General features: G+C 45.2%; 1 non-coding gene across 1 annotated transcript; it reads left to right on the forward strand.

Annotated features, from left to right (window-relative positions):
* Nucleotides 1-4462: 4462 nt before the first annotated feature.
* Nucleotides 4463-4535, forward strand: trnak-cuu (transfer RNA lysine (anticodon CUU)). Its single transcript has one exon. It is a non-coding gene; the product is annotated as a tRNA-Lys (tRNA).
* Nucleotides 4536-22616: the final 18081 nt, after the last annotated feature.

Below are 22616 nucleotides of genomic sequence, written 5' to 3' on the forward strand. Positions count from 1 at the left end.
GTACAGTCAGCATACGGCTCCTCTGCACTGACATCACGAACAGCGGGACAGTGGTCAGTACTGAGAGGGGCCCTTACCTCCTTTCTGCTTGAAAAACTCCAGGAAGCGCTCGCAAAGCTTGGCACTCCTGAAGGTTACATCATATAAACCTCCTCCAGGGAAATACTGCAGGCAGTAAATGTCCACAGCAGTGAACCCACAACAGTCCAACAGGACCCTTTTCATGAAGAAGTTGCAGTCCACAGGTGCACCTTCATCCACCTTCTTCACGGAAACACGGATTGTGTTCTGGACCCCCTGACCCAGGGCACGAGCACTCGTCGCAGCCATCGTTGCAGGTTGGCTGCTCCCCTGACCCAGCGCTAGGCTGAATCCAGCATTAAGATCCACCGGTTGCAAGGGTGCACAGCCAACCCGACGTCTTCCTTCCACCTCCAACACGGTCACACTGTCCTCCTCTCGGTCCACAAAAGAATGGGTCTTTATTTTTACTGGATGTAAGCTGGTTCACTGAGCTGGAAGGTTTGTTCCCAGACGTTTTGTCGCCATTCTAGTTAACATGATCAGTGGGCCTCGGGTGAAGCCCTGGTGTCATGTCCCGCTTTCTATTTATATGTTCAGGTTTCCTTGGGTTGGTGATGTCATTTCCTGTGTTTTTTCTCAGGGCATGGTAGACTGATTTGGAGCCAATGTGTTTGTTTGATGGAATTTATTCCGGTTGGAATGCCATGCTTCTAGGAATTCTCGTGCATGTCTCTGTTGGGCTTGTCTTGGGATGGATGTGTCGTCCCAATCAAAGTGGTGTCCTTCCTCATCTGTGTGTAAGGATACGAGTGATAGTGGGTCATGTCGTTTTGTGGCTAGTTGATGTTCATGTATCCTGGTGGCTAGCTTTCTGCCTGTTTGTCCAATGTAGTGTTTGTCACAGTTCTTGCAAGAAAAAACCTGGCCAAAGAAACACTGACTGCAGTATTATGAGAAGAACAGAAGACACATACACCAGACACCACCAACCTCATCAGCAAGGACAACATCATCAAGCTAGTGGACCTATGCCTCACCACCCACTTCACTTTCACTAATAAAACCTACAGACAAACCAACGGTACACCCATGGGATCTCCGATATCAGGGTTCTTAGCAGAGGCAGTAATGCAGAGACTCGAACAAACAGCTCTGCCAACCATCCAACCCAAACTTTGGGTCTGCTACGTGGATGACACCTTTGTCATCACGAAACAAAACAAATCAGAGGAAACCTTCAAGACCATCAATAATACCCTTTACTGGCATAACATTCACAAAAGAGGAGGAAAACAACAACAATCTGCCATTCCTAGATGTCACAGTAGAGCGAACAGTCAATGGGGAACTTCAAACCAGCGTCTACAGGAAAACAACACATACGGACCAAATACTGAACTACAGGAGCAACCATCCCAACACCCACAAACGAAGCTGCATTAGAACATTATTCCAACGAGCCACTGCACACTGTGCAGCACAGAGGAACTACGAAGAGCAGAAGAAAATCACCTATACAGCGTATTCAAAAAGAATGGGTACCCTATGAACACCGTCCGCCGATTTCTCAGCAACAAACCCAAACAAACAGACAAAACAGGCTCAGAAACCATAACCACGCTCCCCTACATTAAAGACATTTCTGAAATGACTGCCAGACTACTCGGACCTCTTGGCATCAGGGTAGCCCACAAACCCACCAACACACTAAAACAGCAACTAATGAACTTAAAAGACCCTAGACAGACAACGAGCAAAACGAATGTCATTTACAAAATACCTTGCAAGAACTGTGACAAGCACTACATTGGACAAATGGGCAAAACGCTAGCCACCAGGATACATGCTGCAAAAAGAAAATCGGAGATGGCAAAACCGATCTGCAGCGAAAGTGATCACACATGAAAACGCAAAAGCAGATCACTAAGCAAAGACACAATCTTTTCGGTCGCTTTCCCTGGTGGACTAGTGGTTAGCATTTGGCACTTTCGCCGCTGCGGCCTGAGACCAATTTCCCCGTAAGGGAATGGAAGCTCTGTAGTACTACTCTATGTTGGTGATAGCGCTTCTGACTGATTTTTCAGGAGCTGACACCCGATCTGTTTTGTCCCAAAAGTTATCATTTAAGATAAAACAAATCTGACAATCTGACACAAAAACAGTAACCCAAAGAGAAACTCAGCAAGCATGGTAATATCTGCAGAGGGAAACATTTCGGATCCACTGACCATTCGTCACTGCCAGGTTAACTGTGTTTCTATAGTAATATGCTGGGAGACATTGTTAACTTTATCTTTTGAATCATTTATTTATCAAAATCACACTTGCTCCTTAGCTTACCAGCATTAACTTTTGAACTTTAAAGGGACTTGAACAGCACTATTGCTCCTTCTGTTGCCCTGAGGTAATGAGATCCTCTGTTTTTTTTTCTTTTCTGTCAGCAGCCATGTGAAGTGGAGAATTGGTCCTTCCAGTGTCTACCACAGTAAGCTTCTACTTATCTCTCTTTGTCTCTGTGTATCCACCTGGCCGTCTTTCACATTATCTAACAGCCCATCTGTATATACCCCTCATTTCCTGTTTATGCTCTGTGTAAAGTCTGACATTCGGAGACACTCTGAGAATGGGATGTTTTGTACTGGACTTACATTCCTCAGATAATGTGTCTTTTGTTATGGCTGAGGTAAGGAGACATTTCTTGTCTCAAAAGATTATGAATCTCCAGAATTTAAATTGGAATTCCTAATCCACCAGGAAAAAAAAAACAATGTCACAATTATAGGATTATAGCGATTGTCTTTACTGTTGGTGTAAAATGTTTGATTGATGACACCAGAGAATGAGAGGGATTGGCTTGTGGTCTCTGTGCTAAGACCACCACATTCCTGGTAAGGGTGCAGTTTATCCTGCCTCACCTCGTTACTCCTGCCAAACGGGGAATGAAGGGATGAGAATACAAGTAAAGGTGAAGCAGAAGTGCTTGTGGAAGAGCAGAAAGGAACTTTATGATGAATCCAGCAGTAAAAGAGACCCTGAAGCAGACTCGTGATGTCAAATGTGTTTTCTTTGCCAGTAAAACTCACCGTCACTGCTTCAATTCAATGGTCCCTGCTTTGTGAGGCGGTATCTTTGCTGGTTGTTCACACTGTGAATGTTACCATTGCTGCTCATGTTCATGCTAACTCCACAACTCTAATGCATGTAAGCATCACACATAAACTGGAGATTGGAGCTGAAAACCGAGAGACCTCCAGCTGTCCAACAAGACTAGCTCCCTGCATTAGGAGCTTCGGCAAAGCTTCATGCCAATAGCTTCGGTTTTGCAAATAGCCAGTGCATTCAGTTATTGAGAGAAAGATTGGCGTTTCAAGGCTACCCAAGAGCCCAGCTTCTTTTATTTTGTTACCCTGTGATGTTGCCGGTGATACAGAAGATCGTCAATCGGGATTATGCCTTCAGGAGATAGCTTCGAAACTTTGTCAGCTCCACTATTTTCTAGTCAGACCTCCAGACATCCAGGTTTCAAAGCAGTTATTCTCAACATTGTGATCCGACAATAAACCAACTATGTACCTGCATTTAGTTAATTGAAGTTTATGAAGAGATTGGAATCAAACAAACCCATCAACGATCGTGTCTTCCCCAGCTCCACGCTCAGTGAGACAGGGACAAGCAGCAGGATTTTGTCATCACACTGTCCATGGCCACTGCATCTTCAATCAGCTGCTTGCTGCACATCCCTGGCAGGCAAGATCCTACAACCAGGGCCAATCTTCTCCATCCACCAAGCACAAGATCAAGAAAAAAACAGGAAGATTTCTCCCGCTCAGTAAATCCCAGAGCACCATTGACACAATCTCCGCGTGAGTGGAATTTTCTCTTAGCTCCACTTGGGAAAACGTAACTGACACTCCGTATGAACGTCTCTTCTCCTGTGAAAAATGACATTTCACAAGGTATGCAGCAGATTCTTCTTGATCTTTGAATAGTTTTTAACTGAAGTGTGAAAATCCAGCCCCCAAATGCGAAGCTACAGAAGTTGCTGATGTACTGATCAAACAAAGTGCTGAAAGTATTAAGTGAGACTGGGCAGACAGACACACATCTCACACAATCTGTAACAGAAATCACTGGGTTTATTGCAGCAGATTCACCATCCCAGAGTGACTGACAGTCACATGGGCAGCTCAAGGATGAGGGCACCGACATTGAAATATGAATTTTGAATGTTAAATGAAAATGGGTTATTATGGTCTGAAGGAGTAACAGCTGAAAAGTGGAAGATGTAAATGATATTATTTGTGATTGAGCAGAATAAACTGGGAACTTGTGATTTTCGAGGTGGATCATCTTTGGCACATTGAAATGAGGTTGCAGGGGCTTTGGTGTGAAAAGGGAAAATAAGGATTTTAGATAAATAACAAGACAACCAAGTCAAGCCTGGCTAGCTCAGTTGGTAGAGCGTGAGACTCTTAATCTCAGCATCGTGGGTTCGAGCCCCACGCTGGGCGTCGTAGCTTCTTACTGCTTTGCTTTCTGTGATGAAGCATAGCTTTCCAACGTTATCAGTGAAACGAGCAGCTGCAGCTATGCTGAAAACATGACTGCACTTCTGCTGTGAAAATCCTGGTTTCCAGTTTTGCAGTGAAATTTGATTCCACTTCCCTGGAAATCGCAGAGATCGTTTTGGACATGCAGCCGCTTGTGTAATAAATGACAGGACTTGCAAAGGCACTAACGCAACTCCAACCCTGCACCAATAAGATTGTTCAAAGTCACAAACTGAGAATGGTCACGTCCTGGGCAGCTCCATGTTAAATGGAGCTGAAACAGAACGAACTAACTCTGGGGATACCACGGAAAACATCGATGACGTCTACTTGAACTCAATGGCTATCCTCCTCGCCCATTTTCTTGGCTGCTCGATAGCGCCCTGCTACAATATTAATTTCACACCAAATGCTGATAGTTCTTCAATCAAAACAAATACCAACAGAAAGCTTCGGTCCCTCTCCATTGTGGGTAAGAACCTGGTTGTCAGGTGCAAGGGGCTTTTGGTACTGTTGTATGTGGCGCAGACCTGGCCTATTCCCTGGACCTGCGCCACTGCGGTCACCCGGTCCATCTTCCACTTCATTTGGGGATCGAGAATGGACCGGGTCCGCAGGGACACCATGTACAAAGACCTGGAAAATGGGGGAAAGGATGTACCGAACGCCACCCTCGCCCTGATGGCTACCTTTGTGTGTGGCTGCATCAAGCTCTGGGTAAATCCTCAGTACGCAAACACCAAGTGTCATTACTTACTGAGGTTCTACCTGTCCCCGGTGTTGCGAAGGATGGGCCTGGCCTTGTTGCCGTGGAACGCTCCGAGTAATTGGACCGTCGCATACCACCTGTCCTTCGTGGAGAAGTTTATGAAAGGAGACACCTTTTGACCACAAGGCTGTCAGGTAGTGGTCAGCACGTAGTATCCTCGAGACCCTTCGGGAAAAGGAGAGGGTGGATCCCGTCGTGTGGTTCCCCTCGCAGACTCCCAAAATCGTTTGGCAGAATGCCTCATCCCCAGAACTTTCAAACAAGCACAAGGACATTACTTGGCTGGCAGTGAGAGGGGCTCTTCCAGTGAGATCCTTTATGCACACCTGGAATCTCTGCGCCACCCCACGCTGCCCTTGAGGCGGATGTTGGGGTGATGAGACTGTCAATCACCTCCTTCTCCCTGCTCTACGGGCTGTTCCTGGGACGCACACCTAGACCAAAATCAACTGCGCCTGGAGGACCATCAATGCGGTGAAAGATGCTCTTTGGTCTGCCCGCAACTTGCTGGTCTGCCAGCTGAAAGAACTGACCCCGACCGAGTGTTGCAGACTGGCCCACTCCAAGGTCCAGGACTACGTGCTGATAACGCGCTAAAGCTTGGGGCAGCCGCCGCCAAGGCGCGTTGGGGAAAGACCACCAAATGAAACCCCTCGTCCAGAATGGAAAAAAAGGGACCTATCTGGTAACTGGGCCCAGCTGGCGCCTTCCCCAACTGGTCAGGGGGCTAACGGGGACTCTGTGGGGAGACGACTGCCGGGGTATTTTCTTTGCCTTGTATTTTTTTCTTTGTTTTGTTTTTGCCTTTCGTTGGTGTCCGTACCCCCTGGGTAACCAGGAGCAGCTTGCATGACTGGGTCGGTGTATAAATGTTTTATTTTTTGTACTTTCTATGAATAAAGTATATTTTTTTCAAATAAAAACAAGTGATGAAACGTCTGAAAATGAACCTTACAGCTCAGTGAGCAAACTTGCATCCTCGATATTAGTTCTGGTGAAATGGAGTTTCGGTACAGTTTAGAAACAGCAAGGGACTGAAATTGACCATGGTCCGTGTACATACACCCCAGTCAACTATCGTGGTAATTTTAGCAGAAGGCACTAAACAGGAAATTGAAGACACCAGGAGAAAGGGGGAGCTCTAATTATGATGAATGGCCATTGACTTCAAGAGTCAGGTGACTTCAGTTGGCATAAAGGTTGGGCAAAGCGAATCAGTTATCATTCCATACAGGAGGAATTTCTGACGTACTTTTTAAATTCATTCACGGGATGAGGGCATCACTGGCTAGGCTAACATTTATTACCCATTCCTAAATGACCAGAGAGCAGGGAAGAGTCAAACGCATTGCTGTGGGTCTGGAGTTACATGTAAGCAAGGAAGGCAGTTCACTTCCCTTAACTGATAACGGTTCGTATTGAATTTAAATTCCGCCGTCTGCTGCAACGGGATTCAAACACAAGCTCCCAAAATACTATCTGGGTTTCTGGATTAAGTGTCCAATGATGACGACCTCAGGCCATTCTCTTCCCCAATGAAGTGTGTGCTGTGCGGGTTTCTGGATCAACACTTTGAGGAACCAACAAGCAAAACTGAAGTTTGAGGTGGGAAGACTGTGCTCATGCCCCCTCGGGGAAGTGAACCTCATTTTCACCCACAGAAGGAAAGAAACAAGGACGCCTTGCACCGAGAGTGCCAGAGGCTTTCGGAGAGAGCAATCCCCAGAAAGCAGAACTTTACTCACTTGGCTCTATTGTCCCATTCCAGACTCCAAAACTAGAACCTGTTTACAGCAACAAATGGAAGTATTTGATGGATGCCCTGGGTTTGTGCTCCTCCCCCATTGCTCACCTGCAGTTTTCCTGCTTCACCTTGTACTTCCAGCCAAACATCACTGATGCCAGCTGCTTCCTGCCATTCCAAATGCTCCTCCTCAAGTGGAAGGACAAACAGCAATGTGGAAATTCACACATATTTCTGGTCTGTGGAGGAAATGATACTGTTATAATTTCAGATAATTTTTAAAGGGCTCTTTTTGCCCTTTGAAGCAGGGTGTGTACAAACACTATCACAGGCTCGAACTCACAACCACTTGTTTCTGAGACCAGTGCTCTGACCACTGAGCTGTGCAGCCAGGCACAAGGCATGGAAAGAGGGTCTCATGTATTGGAAATAGCAAAAGAATAGATAACTGGAGACTATTATATATCAAGACGTAACAAAACCGAAACAGAGCAGAGGGGCACCATGTGCAGAAGGTTGGGAGAATGCAAGGCCGAATCAGACAGTGTCCTGAGTGCCATAAACTGATCTTTCCTGCTGGTCCAGAGATTACTATTCAGTGCCTTCACTGTCGTAGCCTGTTCATGGTTATCATTTAAAGTAATAAATCTGAAATACTGACTGATCTTGAGAAGGAGAATTATGTCATTGATCAGTCAAAATCAATTCACTCCATGTTACAGTTCCACATCAGCAATGCCAGCTGAAACTGCCTGGCGTGCAATCAGTTTAAAACAAGAATAGAGGGGAGGTCAGGAAAAGTGAAGGGCAATGGTAGTTTGTGAGAGGTGACTGGAGGCCAAGTGGAGCCAGGTTCAATGTGGGTGTTGAAGACCAGTCTTCACTGTTACCCTGGCATACAGATCACATTGGATCAATCACACAAGGATCCTCCTTTGTGTGTTGTCTTTTGCACATCACAACTCGGGTCAGTGCCTTGAGGGGCTCGGATATTTTTAATTTGGCAACTAACTCAGGTCAGTGGTGCACAAACTAAGCTGTGTCGGGACACTATTTAAATGGGTCACCACTCATTGCAATGACCCAGAACTATGCAGAAAGAGGAAGAACACCAATACAAAATCTTCGCTTTGAATGGCTATCCCTGCAATTTCATCCACAGGTACTGACTAAACAGCAACACGAAGAGGACACATTATGCCCTAACACACTGGACACACTGCCACACATCAAGAACATATCAGAACTGACAACTCCTATGACCACTAGGAATTACGGTAGCACACAAGCCCAAAGCCATGCTACGACAAACATTCTCAAGGATTAAAGACACCATACCCACGACATGCAGAACTGACAGTGTTTACAAAATACTGTGCAACGATTGCCACAAACATTATATCAGACAGACAGGAAGGAAACTAGCCGTCAGTGTACATGAACATCAGCCGGCAGCAAAATGACATGACAAACTTTCCCTAATATCAGTACACCCGGATAATGAAGGCCATCAGTTTAACTGGGACAACATAACCGTAGTAGTGCAATCCAAACATAGCCACACATGGGAATTCCTAGAGGCATGGTTCTCAATCCATAATGCAGTCGGCAAACATATAGAATTGGACCCCATATGCAACCCATACAGAACAGAATGCGAAATGACAGAAGTTGCCGGAACAGACCGGGCAGTATAAATTTCAAGTGGAGGAGAACAACATCGCTTCTTCGGAAGTCTCACTCATGACGTTACCTTGCGTGGTGACGAAAAGTCTGAACGAAAACAAGCCAGCTGGGTGAGCAAGTTTACAACTTTACTTGTTATCTTTACCGTTTAATGTGTGGCTCAGTGTCAGTCTTATACACACAGTGTTCTACCCGCTTCTCCTGCTGTACACAAGGTTTCCCAGCAAAAGGCAGCTTTGTGTGGAACACATGCAGTTTCTCCTGACAATGGGTACTGTTGCCATGAGCTGGGATATGAAATATACAATGAGCTGAAGTAGCCCCACACTCAAGTTACTCATTTACCTTTTAATTTCAATTTTCAATTTCCAAAACCCAGCAATCCATTCACTTAAGCTGCTGGGAACCTGACAAAAACAGCGTTGGCCAGACATTCCTCTTCGGGAGTGTCTGTCAATTTGCAAGGGTAGAAAAGCTGTCAACTTCACTCGAGTGAGAGAGGATACAATATTCCAAACTTCCAATTCAAAATCAGATGCCGTCTCAATTACACCACTGGCTCCACACGTCTTGCTGCAGCTTTCATCCTGTCGATTGCGATGTAATCAGGGATACTGGCGGAAAAACCATTTGCAAGGTGAATATCCTGCAAAATAATCACCGTCGCTGCTGTACTTCAACGTTCTCCACTTTGTGAAGCGGTGAATGTCACTGGCAAACGAAACACATTAGCCCTCACATGCCTGGTTCAATGTCACCTGTTTCTTTGCCACCTGTTTCTCTGCTGGAACTTGCCATTGCTTTGTTCACAGTCACTGCAAAGTTCTGCCTTGCATATTTTTTTTATTAAATTATCTCCTCCCAACTTAAAAACATTCCCTAGTCTTGAAATCTCCCATCCTTGGGAAATGACGACCACAATTCATACTATCTACATGTCTCATTATTTTATGAACTTCTAACAGGCCGCCTCTCAACCTCCTAAGCACCAGCAAGAAAAGTCAAAGTCTATCCAACCTTTCTTTATAAATCAAAGCTTCCATACCAGGCAACATCCTGGTAAACCTCTTCTTAACGCTCGCCAGCTTCATGATATGCCTCCTGTAATTGTGTGACAGAAACCGCACATTGTATTCCAGAAGAGGTCTCATCAACATCCTGTGCAACCTCAATATGACTTCCCAACTCCTAAACTGAAACAATTGAGCAATGAAGGCTGCCGTGCCAAAAGACTGTTTGACCACTGTCTAAATGGGATGTAAACTTCAAATAATCATGTACCTGGATCCCCTAAGTCCATGAGTAGGCACCTTAACAGTGAGAGAAAGTCTGTGGGAGGATGAGGAATAGTTTTGAATTTCTTTGACCTCACATCTGAAGAAATTTATTGTACACATGCAGCTGAATAAGTTCAACAATTCATACTCCGTGAAGAACTATAAATGAACCTGAAGATTTTTCAATTAAAAAGTAAAGTTAGACCCTCTCGAGTCAGAAGGAAGCCATCGCTGTTCTGTTTCTGAACTTCTCTTACCCAACAGGTTCTGCAACATGTCCATATGAAGATGGATAAGGGAGAACCAGTGGATGTAGTGTACCTGGACTTTCAGAAAGCCTTTGATAAAGTCCCACATCGGAGATTGGTGAATAAAATTCGGGCACATGGTACTGGGGGCAAAATACTGAGTTGGATTGAAAATTGGCTGGCTGACAGGAAGCAAAGTGTAGTGATAAACGGGTCCCTTTCAGAATGGCAGGCAGTGACCAGTGGGGTACCACAAGGTTCAGTGCTGGGACCGCAGCTGTTTACGATATATATTCATGATATAGACGAAGGCATTAGAAGTAATATTAGCAAATTTGCTGATGACACAAAATTGGGTGGCAGTGTGAAATGTGAGGAGGATGTTATGAGAATACAGGGTGAGTTGGACAAGCTAGGTGAGTGGACGGATACGTGGCAGATGCAGTTTAATGTGGATAAATGTGTGGTTATACACTTTGGTGGCAAGAACAGGAAGGCAGATTACTATCTCAATGCAGTCAAGTTCGGTAAAAGGGAAGTACAACGAGATCTAGGTGTTCTTGTACATCAGTCAATGAAAGCAAGAATGCACGTACAGCAAGCAGTGAAGAAAGCTAATAGCATGCTGGCCTCATAACAAGAGGAATTGAGTACAGGAGCAAAGAGGACCTTCTGCAGCTGTACAGGGCCCTGGTGAGACCGCACCTGGAGTATTGTGTGCTGCTTTGGTCTCCAAATTTGAGGAAGGACATTCTGGCTATTCAGGGAGTGCAGCGTAGGTTCACGAGCTCAATTCCTGGAATGGCGTCCGGGACTATCATATGTTGAAAGATTGGAGCGACTGGGCTTGTATACACTTGAGTTTACAAGGATGAGAGGGGATCTGATTGAGGCGTATAAGATTATTAAGGGATTGGACACTCTGGAGGCAGGAAGCATGTTTCCGCTGATGGGTGAGTCCAGAACAGAAGACACAGTTTAAAAATAAGGGGTAGGCCATTTAGAGCAGAGTTGAGGAAAAACTTCTTCACCCAGAGAGCGATGGATGTATGGAATGCACTGCCCCAGAAGGCAGTGGAGGCCAACTCTCTGGATACTTTCAAGAAAGAGATAGATAGCGCACTTAAAGATAGTGGAATCAAGGGTTATGAGGATAAGGCAGGAACAGGATACTGATTGTGGATGATCAGCCATGATCGTAATGAATGGTGGTGCTGGCTCGAAGGGTCGAATGGCCTACTCCAGCACCTATTGTCTATTCATTCACCATATCCAGATACATGAACGTTGGATCACTCTCCAAAGGTATCAGTAACTATTGCCAATCCTCAGTTACATCTGGAGAACTTGATGTTTGACCTTTCTGAACCAGTGCAGGTCATGTGGTGAAGTCGCACTTGCAATGCTATTAGGTAAGGAGTTACCAAATGATCGTGAAGGATTAGTGATGTTTTCCAAAAGAACAATTTAAATGTTTTCACATATTTGATTCAATCCAATGGTCTGACATATTACACAAGGTTGTCACAAAACAATATTTGATACCAGGTACTTATTAGGACAAGTGACCCAAAACTGGCCAAAGAAGTAGGTTTCAAGGAATATCCTGAACAAACAAGGGGACTTTGAAAACCAGGGATGTTTAGGGAGTAAATTCAAGAGCTTATGGCCTTCGGAGCTGAAAACATGAAAATGGTGGGAGTTAAAACCAGAAATCCACAGGAGGTTGGAAGTCAGGGAGAACAAATGTCTTGAAGGAAAAAGCAAAAGGACAGTAGATGCTTGAAAGTTGTAACACAAGCAGAAATTGATGAGAAACTCAGCTTATCTGGCAGTGCTTGTGGAGAGAGAGAGAGCAGCATTACTGTTTTGTGTCCAGTGACCCTTCTTCAGATATATCTCAGAGGGGTTTGCAGCTGGACGGACTATCAAACGAAAGTGGTGTGATGCCAAAATTTCAAAATAAGGATATGAATGTCAAAATCTTGGTGTTTTGCCACTGAGAAAATGTTTATGTTAGTGAGCACAGAATGGCAAAACTTGAAGATGTTAAAATCGGTGAAAATAAACACATGGGCAGCAGATTTTTGGATCAGTTCAAGATTTCAGGGAAGTAGTATTAAGAAGCCGGCCGGGAGTGTGTTTGGGGAGTTAAGTCGAGAGGTAGCAAAGGAATGGATGAGAGTTTCAGCAGCAGATGACCTGAGATGCTGTTGAGGTTGAAATTGTATGTGGTCTTTGTGAAAATGAGTGTGGGGGTGAGTAATGTGGTTAGAAGCTCATCTTGGGGTGAAATATTGCACCCTGACTGTGACCAGTGTGTTACCTGCCAGTTACCAGGGGCAGGGATGGAGTCAGTGGCGAGGGAGTAGAATTTTGCTCCCAGCCTGGATTAACATTTTTCATTGTCTATTTAAATGTGATCTATTCCCCTTTTCAAACAAGAACGGACTTGGCAGCAGAACTAATTGGTGAACCAACTGTCAGCTTTATTGAGACAAAGTGTGGAGTTTATCTGTTATGAAGTAAACTACAGTGACAAACTCAGACAGCTACTTACAGTTGAATGTGGATTATACTGCTTAAGTCAATAACTAGGCAGTAGAGCAGTGAAACAACTTATTGGAGTTTCTGCGGCCACGGTCTTCAAACTTTTTCTTGTGTTGGGCTTTTATCTTCTGATTCTCGTTGCTTTCCATTGCACAGACCTTTCTTGAGAATCTCTTTTCTGCTTGTTCTTTTTTGATTAACCTCCCTCTCTGCCCAATCACAGTTCATATGAACAACACTCACCTCACTTCACCACGTGATGTTCTTCATATTCATAATTATTCCCTTTACATCTTACCTGAGGACTGCTAGACCTGTATTTATTACCCTTATTTCATCGCTATTTCTCTATTGGCTGACAGAGCGGTATCAAGAGTACCTTTAGCTTTGAGCTGCCGGAAGCCTTTTCAATCGCGACTTATTAAAAAATAACAAAAGAACTGGGATGTCGTCAATCAGGGACAAAAACAAAGTTGCTGGAAAAGCTCAGCAGGTCTGGCAGCATCTGTGAAGGTAAAAAGACAGATCCAGTTTTCAGTCTCATTCGTCTCAAAATGCAACATTGCGACGACGTTCATTTGCTTCCAACAATAACACAAAGCACTGCGCATGCTCCAGCTCACAGTGAAGTCCGGCTGATTGATGTCAGTGCGCGACCAATAGGAGCACAGGTGTGCCGTGCATGACCGGACGGATGTCGCCCAATCGGAATGAAGGGAGGGCGGGATCAGTGAAAACCACGTGATCATCCACGAGTGCGGTGCAGAGTCGCTGAGATAACCGGAACTGCAGATGCTGGAGAATCCGAGATAACACGGTGTGCAGCTGGATGTACACAGCAGGAAAGCTGACGTTTCGGGCCTAGATCCTTCGCTGAGACCAAGATTTGTGCAATTGAGGTAAGAGCAGGCCACAGTAAAGAAAGCAAAACGGTAGAAAGCTGGAGGGAAGTGATATTCGTATGGGTTTGGAAGTTTTACAAACAGTTAGTGCACGTCGGAAAACACACCCATTTGAAACTCCCAGACTCACGTTTGCAGAAAACAAATCAACGCCTCAGATGGCGATAGGCCCGTGTGACCGTCACCATCTTTATTGGGGGCAGTGATCCGCGGGGCGCATGCGCGACAGCTTTGAAACTTTAAAAGGGCCGGGGGTGAAGCTGGAGGAACATAACAGGACAGGCAGCATCAGAGAAACAGGAAAACTGACGTATTCGGGCCCACACCCTTCAGAAATGGGGGAGGGGAAGGGGATGCTGAAACAAACAGGGAGAGAGTGGGAGACAAGTGGAGAGGAGACAGACAAGTTAAAGAGGTGAGGATGGAGCAGGTAAAGGTGAGTGTAGGTGGGGAGGGGATGGGTCAGTCTATGGAGGACCAACAAGTCAAAGGGGTGGGATGAGGTTAGCAAGTAGGAAATGGGGGTGTGGCTTGAGATGGGAGGAGGGGATAGGTGAGAGGAAGAGCAGGTTAGGGAGGTGGGGATGAGCAATTGTTTATTGCGAACTGAGTGTAGGTGTTCTGTAAAGTGGTCCCCAAGCCTCTGCTTGGTTTCCCTGATATAGAGGAGGCCAGAACGGGTGCAGCGGTGCAGTATACCACATTAGCACCTGCATACCCCATACAGATTGCCTCAAAGCCCTACGCTATTTCCTGTCCTGCAGGTCTGACCAGTTCCCCTCCACTGACCCCATTATGTGCTTCGGTGAACTCGTCCCACTGCCTACAGACAAAGGGGGTGGCCATGGGTACCTGCATGGGCCCAAGCTTTGCCTGCCTCTTTGTTGGAACAATCCCTCTTCCGTACCTCTTCCTCCAGTACATGGATGACTGTATCGGCGCTGCCTCGTGCTCCTATGAGGAGCTCAAACAGTTCGCCCACTTCACCAACACCTTCCACCCCAACCTTAAGTTCACCTGGACCATCTCTAACCACCTCTCTCACCTTCCTGGTCCTCTATTTCCATCTTGGGGAACAATCTCAAAACCGATATATATTTCAAGCCCACTGACTCCCACAGCTACCTAGAATACACCTCCTCCCACCTGTCAAGTTTGTTTTCGGAGACCCTCACGGACGTGCTGCAATAACAAGACACTGACCTGTTTAGAAAAACACCAATCATTTTCTTACCAAGCAAGTACAAGCTGTGAAGAATCACTGTACTCAACCCGGCACACAGTGCAAAGTCTCACAAGGAGTTCTCCCCGGACAGTCCCTGCTTTTTATACTTTACAAAAGACATGATACAGAAAACGATTTCACAACCTCCAATGACATGATACATAAAACAATTACTACAACAGACAAAAACAGGATACCAAGCAATTATTACATCGACAACATAAAAGACCAGGATATAGTATCGATTGCTTGTGAAGTAGCTGCTCATGGCAGGAGGTGATTTTGAGTTGTTGTCCGGGACAGATTGTGATTTCAAGTTGCCAGTGTGTCTGGCTAGGACAAAGTCAGTGCCCTGGCTCCTTAGTCAGCGACAGAAGTTACATGCTTTAGAGGTTTCACACCTTTACAAAATTTCCCCACCTAACCCTATTTGATACAGATTGATTCTAATTTCAGTTCAGTCAGGAAACTTAAGACAGTGTCTGCATGCCGATGTGTGAGAAGATAAGGAGTTACAAAAGCTTTACACTGAATTCCTAGCTGGGCAGGAAGCTTCAGGGCAGTGTCTGCATACCGATGTGAGTAGATAAAAGACTTTACTTCTATAAATCGAAGTCTCTGTATAGGAATCAAATGCAGATGAAAGACTTTGATTTCTATACTTCTTTAAATTAATGGGATGTTATCACATTAACATCTCACACCCACCCACCGTCCTGCAAAAATGCCATCTCCTATTCCCAATTGCTTCACCTCTGCCGCATCTGCTCCCAGGATTCCACTCCCGTACATCTATGATGCCCTTGTTTTTCAAGGACCGCAACTCCACTCCCCACCTCCCCACCAGAGTGGTCAAGAACACCCTTGACCGTGTCTCCTGCATTTTTCTACAACTCCTCCCTCGCACCCTGTCCCTGCAATAACAACTGAAAAAGAATCCCCCTCATCCTCACATACCACTCCACCAATCTCCGGATCGAACACGTCATCCTCTGACACTTCCGCCATCAGCAATCCGACCTCACCATCAAAGACATTTTTCCCTCCCCACCCTTGCTTGCCTTCCGGAGAGACCAGTCTCTCCGTGACTCCCTTGTCCGCTGCACGCTGCCCTCCAACCCCACTACTCCCAGCACCTTCCCCTGCAACCAAAGGAAGTGCTACACTTGCCTCCACACCTCCTCCCTCTTCTCTTCCCCCCCCCCATCCCAGGCCCCAAGAAGACTTTCTACATCGAGCAGATGTTCACCTGCACATCTGCCAATGTGGTATACTGCATCCCCTGTACCCGTTGTGGCCTCCTCTACATTGGGGAAACCAAGCGGAGACTTGGGGACCGCTTTGCAGAACACCTACGCTCAGTTCGCAAGAAACAACTGCACCTCCCAGTCGCGAACCATTTCAACTCCCCATCCCATTCCTCAGATGACATGTCCATCCTGGGCCACCTGCAGTGCCACAATGATGCCACCCAAGGGTTGCAGGAACAGCAACACATATTCTGCCTGGGAACCCTGCAGCCCAATGGTGTCCATGTGGATTTCAGAAGCCTCAAAATCTCCCCTCCCCCAACTGCATCCCAAAACTAGCCCAGCTTGTCCCTGCCTCCCTAACCTGTTCTTCCTCTCTCCTATCGCCTCCTCCCACCTCAAGCTGCACCCCTATTTCCTGCTTACTAACTTCATCCCACCCCCTTGACCTGTCTGTCCTCCCTGGACTGACCTATCACCTCCCTACCTCCCCACCTCTCCTCATCTTTACCTGCTCCATGCCCGCCTCTTTAACTTGTCTGTCTCCTCTCCAAATATCTTTTCTCTCCATCTTTGATCTGTCTCCCCCCTCTCCCTATTTCGTTCAGAATCCTCTTCCCCTCCCCCGTTTCTGATGAAGTGTCCAGGCCCAAAACGTCAGCTTTCCTGCTCCTAAGATGCTCCTTGGCCTGCTGTGTTCATCCAGCTCCACACCTTGTTATCTTGGACTCTCCAGCATCTGCAGTTCCTATTATCTCTTATCCAAGAGAAATGTTTGTTTCTTATGGATTTTTTTTCCCAGACTGTTGGATCATAGCAGCTCACACTGCTCTTGCTCACTTCTGTGCTCCCTGATCACCTTTGTCGGTGTCTAATCTCTTCAGTCTCTACTGATGGATAGATTTGATCTCTGTAGTATTTTACTGTAATTTCCTTGTACCTTTTTTGTAAATAAATTTTCCTCTGCTGCCCACCCCCTGACCATGTGCTGCTCTCTGACCAGATTAATTTTTGAATGGTATCTTTCACAGTCAGGAAATATTTTCCCAGAAAGAGTGTATTTTTCTTCCATTTCAGACCACCAAATTCTACAGCGTTTTTATCTGTCATTCATTTTGCACTTCTGCAACATTTACTGTGTGTTTCTCCTTCCACAGATACCAGCGATCGTTGCCAAAGCCCTGTTACCTGTGGAGAAGGTGATGTTTAACTTTCGTGTGCTACTGCAGTTTGTATGATAAAGGTGCTCTCACAATGCTCCATTTGAGAAGTTACAGATCATTCATCTAGCGATACTGAAGAGCTAATGGTGTATGTCCAAATCAACAAACTATTTGTATTTTTATCATGTTTTATAATTTCACAAAAATATTATCAACAAACTTTTGACGTAAGGCCATATTAGGTCAGGTGACCAAAAAGTTACCAAATCTACAGGTTTTCCTGACTCTCTCAAGGAAAGCAAACCTAAGAGGTTTATCAGGGGAATTCCAGATCACGTTTTCTGGCAACTTTAGAAACAGCCTCCAATAGTGAAGGGATGATTAAACGCATTGTTGGAGTCTGGAACTAAATGAGTTATCCAAGTCTTGAAGGTTGTTTGGTGCAGGGAGATAGGGCTCATCACAGCCAGGAATTAAATCACTGGTGAGAATTTTAAATTGTTGCTTATAAATAGGAGCCTTTGTGGGTCAGGGAGCACAGCAGTGATGGTGAACAGGTCTTGGTACAAATGAACTTGTGTGCAGCAGAATTTTAGGTATTCTTGAGGTTGCAGGGATGTTGAATGTGGGAGGCCGACTGGCAGTGAGTTTGGATAGTTAAGTCTAGAGGTAACACAGGAATAGATGAGAGGTTCAGCAGATGAGCTGAAACTAAGGTGTCACTGTCAGTCATTGTCACTGAAGTGGAAGTAAGTGGTTTTTGTGCAGAGCTCTGCTGTTTACCCTCCCCTCACCTCAGGAATTCAGCTGTTTGTGAATTTGCGGATCAAGTCTGTAATAAGATCAGGAACCGAGTGCCCACCATGGCCCATGCTGGGTGTCACTGAGCAGGTTACTGCTGAGTAAGTGCTGCTTACGACCGCTGTCGACGACGCCTTCCATCACTTTACTGATGATAGAGAGTAGATTGCTTGAGGGGAAATTGGTCGGGTTCAATTTTCAGTGTTTCTGTGCTGAACAGACCTGGGCAGTTTTCCAAATTGTTAGTAGATGCCAGCGCTGTAGCAGAACTGAAATAGTTTGGCTTGGATGCTAGCAAGCTCTAGAGCACTAGTCATCGCTACTATTGTCAGAGTGTTGCCAGGGCCCATAACCTTTGCACTGTTCATTCATTTCTTTAATATCATGTGAAATGAATCAAATTGGATGAAAACTCACATCTCTGTTGGGGACCTCTGGAGAAGGCTGAGATGGATCATCCAGTTGGCACTTCTGGCTGAAGATTGCTGCAGACTTGTCTTTTGCATGGATAGGTTGGGGTCCTGTGTCGGGTAAAGATGGGGATTTTTGGCATTCTTCCTCCAGTGAGTTGTTTAATTGTACATCACCGTTCACGACTGGGTGTGGCAGAACTGCAGAGCTTGCATCTGATCTATTGGTTATGGGGTGGCTTAGCTCTAACTCTTGCTGCTTATGCTATTTGGCATGCAGATAGTCCTGTTTGGTGGTTTTACCAGGTTGGCACCTTATTTTTTAGGTATGCCTGGTGCTGCCCTTGGCGTGCCCTCCAATACTCTCCGTTCAACCAGTGTTGGTCCCCTGGATCAATGGCAATGGCTGTCTGTAGGATATGCTGGGCCATGAGGTTACAGATTGTGCTGGAGAAGGTCTGCTACTGTTGCAGTCTCTCTCAAAGCCTCATAGATATCTGGTTTTGAGCTCCTGTGTCTGTTCCAAGTCTGTCCCTTTTAGCCGAAGTTAGTGCCACCCAACGCAATGGGGGGTATTCTCAAGTTTAAGATGAGGCTTTGTCTCCACAGGAGTGTGCGGTGGTTGCTGTTAACAATCCTGTCATGGACAGATGCCTCTGCAGCTGGGAAATTGGTGATGATGAGATCAGCTATATTTTCCCCGTTTTGGTGCGTCAGCACCTGCTGCAGTCCCAGCCAAGCAGCTTTGTCCTTCAGGACCCGACCAGCCTGATTGGTAATCCTCCTGCAAACTACTCCTGATGTGGACATTGAGTCCATTTAGTGCTATTCACACTCGCAGTGCTTTCTCTAAGTGCTGTTCAACATGATGGAGTTTTTTGTTTCTTAAAATTCCCTCTTGGGATGTGGAAATCGCTGGCTGGACCAGCGTTTATAACCTGGAAGGCAGTTAAGAGTCAAGCACATCACTATGGGTTTGGAGTCACATGTCATCCAGACCAGGTAAGGATGGCACATTTCCGGAAAGGGCATAAGTGAACCAGATGGGTCTTTCCTGATAATTGGCAATGGTTTCATGGTCATCATGAGAATCTTAGTTCCAGATCATTATTTAATTCATGTTTCACCATCTGCCATGGCAGGATGCGAACCCAGGTCCCCAGAATGTTACCTGGGTCTCTGGATTAATAATCTAGCGATAATACTACTGCTGATTTATCAACCAAGGGAGGATGGTACATGGTAATCAGCAGGAGCCGTGAGACTTCCAGGCGTCAGAGTCAAAGTTGAGTACTCCCAGGTCAAATAATCTGGTCAGAATAGCACTGTGCTGTCACGTCTGCTGGGACAGGGCTTCACTAAGGACAATGATAGTGGTGTGTGTCATTGTTTGCCAGGTATGTTTCCATGAGTCTGACACTGTTCCTTGACTCGTCTTTGAAGCGGCTCTCCAAATTTTGCCACTAGCCCCCAGATATTATTAAGCAGGAGTTTGGGGGGCCGATAGGGCTGATTCTGCAGTTGTCTTTCCTAGTTCCCTGGTAGATGCCAAATGGGCCACCCAGCTTCATTCCTTTGTTGAAACTTTGCAGTGATTTGCAACTGAGTGGCTTGCTGAGGTTGGCAAATTTCTTTCCCCAAAGGACATTAGATTTTTTTTTCACTCTGTCATCAGCAATTGTTGCCATGGCAACCAGTTGATTCTTCCAGTTTTTTTAATTGAATTCAAATTCCACCATCTGCTGAGATAGGATTTGAACCTGGACTTCTGTTGTACATTTTAACATTCTGGATAAAAGTTAGTCATCAGGTTTGTTCACTCATTTTTAAATATCACTAACACAGGCATTGTTTCTTTGCAAAACACTGTCCATCATCCTGTCTCCTCCATCCTCCGCTCCAACAGCAAGTGAAGGAGACACATGCAGTTTCTATGTCACTAAGATTGAGACAATCCAATCAGCTGCCTCTGCTGCTTCCCTCTCTTCCACAAGCCCACCAAACCAAATTGCCTAGCATGTTGCTCCTCGTTTTAGGCTTAAACTTGCATCTTTGTCCAGTTTCATGTCAAGCCTTATCAGAGCTCATCTTAACCCTTTGCCCTATTCTCACTAAACTACAAATATTCCAACTCTTATTTCTCCTCCTCCTCCTCCCTGCCTCTTCCCCCATGCCAATTCACAGATATTGTTACTTGTTCTGTCTGTTTCTCTTTTCTGGTTATGTCCTTCTCACCCATTCTGTTTAAAACCAATGTTCGACCTCACCGTCATTGGAAAATCCCACTCCATCTCTCTTTCCTGTCTGAAATCCATGTAGTAAATGTCCCTCAAGGATCTATCCTTGGCCCATGCTGTTTCTCACCAACATACTTCCAGGAGGTGAGATCTTCGACAAGCACTGTGTTAACTTTCACATGTATTCTACAATGTTCAGATCTAACTCGTCTCCATCACTTTGCTCCACTGTTACTCAATTATAAAACTGCTTTTCATGCTTCCACTACTTGATTAGCTGAAATTTCCTCCAATAACACTTTGTGATAGTAAAACACATTGCCTTCAGTTATTATTACAAATTATTTTTCCTTACTATTGTACTGAATCCATCCCTCTCATTGGGAACTGTCTGAGGCTGAACTGCACCCTTCTCAATAATGCTCTCATATCTGGTCTCAAGATGAACATCTTACCGTACATTTCAATCACAAATGCCAGAAATTTCAATCTCTAAAATGCTCCTTCTCTCCACCTCACTCCAGCTCATTCGCGACTGAAACCCCTTACCCATGTCTGTGTTGCCTTAAGCTTGACAATTCCAAAAGAGAACCCTCTCTTCTCTGCCTTATCAAGAATCTGCTCCCACGATGAGAAATATTTCCTCAGCATTTATCCTGTCAACTCCCTTGAGAATCCTCTATTTTTAATTAGAACATCTCTCATTCTTCAAAAAAATCTAGTTAGTATATTCCAGACCTGTTTAGTCTTAGCTTAAAACATAATCCCTCCAAACCAATGATCATCTTAGTTCAACTTCTTTGAAATGCCTCCAGTGAAGTGATATACTTGCTCGAATAAGTGGACCAAAAAAGCTGCTCACATTCTTCCAGATGTGGTCTTGCCAGCAAGTTGTATATTTGTCCTAAGACATGTATTCCAAACTCTTCTACTGCAAACACCTTGACATAAGGATAACATCCCATGACCCTTCCCGATTACCTGTTGCAACTGTGTGCTCGCTTCATGCTTCCTGCACAATTATTCCTGAATCCCTTTTGTGTTGCAGTTTTCCACAGTTTTTACATTTTTAAATAACACTGTTCTTCGGTCATCTCCTCAAAAAATAGCAACTTCTCATTTTCCCAAATTATACTCCATTTGCCGACTTGTCACCCATTTATCAATATCTCTCCATAAACTCTAACCCTCATGGAACTTGACTGTTATCCCTTTTTATGAGATCCTCCCTCATTCTTCTCATCTTTTTGTTGGGAGCACTGGGCAACATGACACATATGTAATTGCTGCCTTTTTAAGGGGCGTTTTTTCAAATGACTGGGAGAAGCTTACTGCCCATTTCTCAGAATCGAGACAACTTGTTCATCAAGTTGCATTGGGCCGGAAAAGCTGATGTCTCATTGTGGCAGTGCAGCAGCACAGAAGGAAAGAAAAGGAAGCAAATCCTGCTGCCTGCATCGCACTAAATCTTGGCCATTCTTTGCCTTGTGTCAAACACCTGTTGTTCTGTTCAGTGACATGAAGCCCCAATGTGGAAATTCCGAGAAACCCAAATAGAAATCCCTCAAATCAGCTGCTGACTCCCACAAGGAATAATGTGCAGCAGGAACAATGCACAGTTACCCTCGGCCAGGAGGAGGGGATGTTGTGGATTTCTACTCTGACAGTGATGGATTTTATGAATTTGTGTTACAGGATATTACAAGTGGACTTTCAGGTAGGAAGCTCAATAATTGTAACACCAAACTCTGACAGAATTACTCAATTCATCAGGACCTGG

The sequence above is a fragment of the Stegostoma tigrinum genome, chromosome 8 (assembly GCF_030684315.1).
Source record: "Stegostoma tigrinum isolate sSteTig4 chromosome 8, sSteTig4.hap1, whole genome shotgun sequence".
NCBI lineage: Eukaryota > Metazoa > Chordata > Chondrichthyes > Orectolobiformes > Stegostomatidae > Stegostoma > Stegostoma tigrinum.